The sequence below is a fragment of the Octopus bimaculoides genome, chromosome 25, assembly GCF_001194135.2.
Source record: "Octopus bimaculoides isolate UCB-OBI-ISO-001 chromosome 25, ASM119413v2, whole genome shotgun sequence".
NCBI classification, from domain to species: Eukaryota; Metazoa; Mollusca; class Cephalopoda; order Octopoda; family Octopodidae; genus Octopus; species Octopus bimaculoides.
The window spans coordinates 4,056,450-4,061,178 of NC_069005.1; positions in this window are offsets into that span (position 1 = coordinate 4,056,450).

Genomic DNA, 4,729 nt, shown 5'->3' on the forward strand with positions numbered 1-4,729 from the left:
TATATATGTTAGCAAAATTTAGCTGGTTTAAAATATGTTTGTGACGCATTACAACAGTAAAAATCAAATTCACTGCTGCTACAGAGGCACAAAAAGTGTCGCTAAAAAGGGCATAAAAGCACCACAACTATCCTGGCAGCAACGGGGAGTTACGGTGCTTTTCAACGTTTCTAGCTCTTTAGTCGTGTGTACACACACACATATGTATATAATAGTAATCGTTTCTTATTAGGAAACAAATTAGTTCTTTTTACAGGACTGCAGAGAAGTGCCCAAGTTAATTGAGACAGGGATAAAAAATTATTAGTTACCGAATAAAGGCATTACATTTGGGTCAACGACTCAACATCCAACATTCCCCTCAATATACGGTCATATATAAAGAAATACATCAAAGTCCACAAATACATAAGAAAATATATATTCAAAAATAAAATACAATATAAGACATAAAAATTTATATATATATTTTTTTTCTACTAATAACATACAAATGAATCAAATTTGAGTTAAAAATATAACACAATACATATATATATCTTTTTATAATTTCAATTCGAATAAAATTAAGCTATTAAAAATTCAAAGTAGACAAATAAAGCAAAATAGAATAAGATAAAATGAAGTAAAATACAATACTGTAATAGTCCATCGGCTAAAGTACTATATCTGATAACACAACTTTAAAATGACAAAAACTTTAAAATAATTTAACATCATTTAAAATTACATTAGAAAGTCCTGTACTTACCTCAAGGCACACGTAATAACAGCAGACTTCCAAAGGTAAAATCCATTTCTGCCCACCCCACCAAACTTACAAAAGTTCATGAAAACTACTGGTCAAAAACATAGGTTAAAATACACACAAGCACTTATGGCCATTTCAAGGGTTCACCACCGTAGTCCATACACATCGTAGTGCAATCCGGTGATGACCCCCTTCCTGAGGGTAACAATTACACACAAACATCAAGACACGTCTTGAATAAAAAAATAAAAAAATATTCAAATTGACTGTAGTAACTAATGTAATCATCCAGGTTTCAAATCACCCTAAAGCAGACAAATAATCTTATTTCTATTTCTATTTTTATTTTTATTTCTATATACCTTCAAGAAAGTGGAGGAAAACCTATGATTGCAGAAGGGGATTACTTCAGTGAATTTATTTAAAGTTTTAGGCCCAAACAACCTAAGTATAGTGAGGGATTCCCTAATACACAATAGACATTTGCTAATATTTGCTTTAAAATAAGGGGTTCTCGATACAATCGACCATTCAAGAGAGTATTTCTTTTTTTTTTCTTAAGGTCATGTACATAGGATGCGAGAGTTGTGGAGTTGCAATACTTTTCATTTGAAAATGAACTCAAATGTGCTCTATATCTTGCTTTGAAATCTATCGTACTTCCTATATGGAACTTATTTGAATTGTCCTCATCCCTGACAACGCATTTATATATTACATTTGTGCCCAGACAGAACCCGACAAGAGGACATAAGTGAGGGTTCCTACTATTGCAAAATTATCAATAATATGATGGATCTAAGTTTCGGGATTTGACCAACCAAAATTATTTCTCACTAATATCTTAGATGTGGTAGTTTGAACCCATATGTCTAAATCGTGATATAAAATATTAGAACCAAGAAAGGCAGCGGTCCGACAGGACCATTAGCACTACATTTTGTGTATCTTTATGTTCTAATATCCGACGCGATCGACATTGCCATTCATCATTTCGAGGTCGATAACATATGTGCTAAAATCAAGTACTGAGATCAATGGAATTGATTACCCCTCCCCTCAAGAACTGGTGACTCTGTTCTAAAATTTGAAACCACATGTCGAGAACAAGGCTCGGTCAATAAAATTTCCAGATTCCCCATTCTTTGAAAATGTTTAAATACCAAACGGTCATTGAACACTGGTCCAAACCATAATGTGACCTAAAAAATGAATCAGAAGTTGAAAAAAAATCAAAAATTGAAAAAATCATTTGCACCTATTTAACGTTACTAGAGCAGGGTTTGACAGGGTGCGGCAGAAAACCCTAGGGGAATATTTTCTGCTGCCATCTGTCATTAAATATAAAATTACACTTTTTAAATTATTTCAACAGTATTTAAAAAATGTTTTTAAAATTCTATTTTATTTGTTTCGACGAATCATTGAAGCGTAAGACAAAATTAATGCTGCAATATATCGTCTGGCACTTTGCGTTGTGAAATCAAATGCCGCCAAGGTTAACCTTGACTTTTTGCCCTCCAGAATCAGTCAAGTACTAAGATCAATACTATCTATGAACACTCTTCCTTCAAAACTGCTGACTTTCTACCTAAATCAGAATCCATCCCATTTTTATTGTTTGTTACTATTTTTTTTTTGTGATTTACCGCTCTTTATTTTTGCCTTACACTTATTACAAATTTACCCATTTTATTTCATATAAAGCATCCATTGTTTCTGCCTCTCAGACGTGGACTTCCCAAGAAATTTTAGCTCCTTGTGTCTTATAACAGAAATCCTCATTACAAAAAAGTATGCCTTATGGAGGCTATGCAGCAGGATAAAATTTAGATTTCGATTATCTAAATACCTTAAGATTTGAATCCAAAATCTTTAATACGTTGCGAATTCAAATCTCTCTGTGGACGACTTTGAACTTTTATCTCCTTACTGATCGACACAAGAATTACCACACATGTACTGCAATCGATTTAATCGCCTCGGTGCCAAATCTAAAACATTGTGGTCTGGCGATTATAGGATTAAATGCTGCGCTTTGCCTTGTTATCGCAAAAGAAAATCATATTTTCACTGTCTATCTTCTTTTTGCTCATCTTTAACTAAAAGCCATTCATTCCTTCACACTCACTCGCTCTTTCCCTTTCACACACCGTCTCTCCCTCCATGTCTCTCAATCTCTCTATCTATATATCTATCTATCTATCTGTCTATCTATATTTATCTATGTACATGTATGTATGCATGTATTTCTCTCCCACTATCTTTCACTCTTCGTTTTATTCGAAATAGTTTACATTTAATGCTATTACCGATACAAAATATATAAATAGACATTGTATAGATTCTACGTGCTTCAGTCATTGGAGAGCGGATATGCTGGGGCTATGATCGGACATGAAGGAATTTAAGTCGGACGAATTGACCTAGTAAATATAGTTTTATCCCTGATATTTAATACATTCGTCTTTAGTCTCGAACCGCTACGTTACAGATACATAAGCAAACGAACATCGGTCATCTACTGGTCATAGGGGACTAACACAGACACAAAGAAGCAAACTCATATATATGTTACACACACAGTCATGTTGTATAATTAGCTGGAAATGACGTTTCCTGGGGCTACACAGCAGTAACAATCTTCCCTTCGAGGACAGGCCTGTTACATCGGCAACTAGTCCTTACTTTAAAGAACTATTACTGAATATCTCTCTTTGAGAGATTGAGAATTAATAATTTGCTTATCAGTTGCTTGTTCTTCTACATTTGAGCCTCTTCTTCGGTGCCTGACAATATATGCATCATTTATAATGAGCAGGAGTATTGGGGGAGCATCATAGCCATGTGTCGAGATGGATTCTTTGGGGTTTGAATAAATGCAACCAAAGCAAAGTCTTAAGGAATTATTAACCATTTCACATACTTCCTTGGTGTAAGCAAATAAGAAATAACAGTTGCTACCCGAGGACAAAAATCGTGTTGCACAAAATAATCAGATATACTTCAACAGCGAGCATTTAAGAAGACGGAAATCTGCGGTTTGAGACAGATATAACTGCTATTTCAAGCAGCTAAATCATTTGTATAAAAAAATCCTTTATGCAAACAAAAAGTATAAAGTGAAAAACTACGAGGCGTATGTGATATTAAAAAATCGCATCTGTGAACAGAAACGGTCGCAATATCTTTCGATTGCCATAAAATGACGATACGTATATCGAGATCAAACAAAATAACATCGGAAATCGAGGTGGTGTATTTTTCTTTTGTCTACAACATCATGTACGTTCTGTGGATATCGGTAATATTCAATCAAATCCACAAGCATCACTTGCATTGAAAAAGCATTTACTTGAAAACGATTTTTAAAAAAAATTAAATTAATCGTCTTTTTCCCCCCTCTTAAAATGTATACAAAAATGAATAATATAATATAAGAAAATACCAGCTCGGAGCGAAAGAGAAATAACAATGCAAAATTAAAGATTTGTTTCTATTATTCTTTTATATTCAGAATTCTTGGAATTTAGCGAAATTCTTCGTTTCATAAATAGATCATATTACTTTGTTAATATATTTTTTTTTATTTCTTTCTTAACTTTATGTGAGCATTTTCTATATATCTGTCAAGACAACGGACGGCGAGTTAGAAAGAAATATTTGAATATATATTAACGTATTATGCCCGAAACCAAAATATGAAATTCGCTAAGGTAGGCAGTTATTAAATTTATGATTACGAATACTAATACCTCTGTTGCTGTAATGTTGTTGGCGTATTAGAGTGGGGATTTGCCTTGTCTTTAGGATTCCGATACAGACATGCATGCGTTTGTATGCGTGTGTTTCATTCGTATCTGTCTCTTTAGGTATATGTATATACTAGAATGTCTGTCGGTATGCATGGATATGTATGTGTGTGTGTGTGTGTGTGTGTGTGTGTGTGTGTGTGTGTGCGCGTATATATATATATAT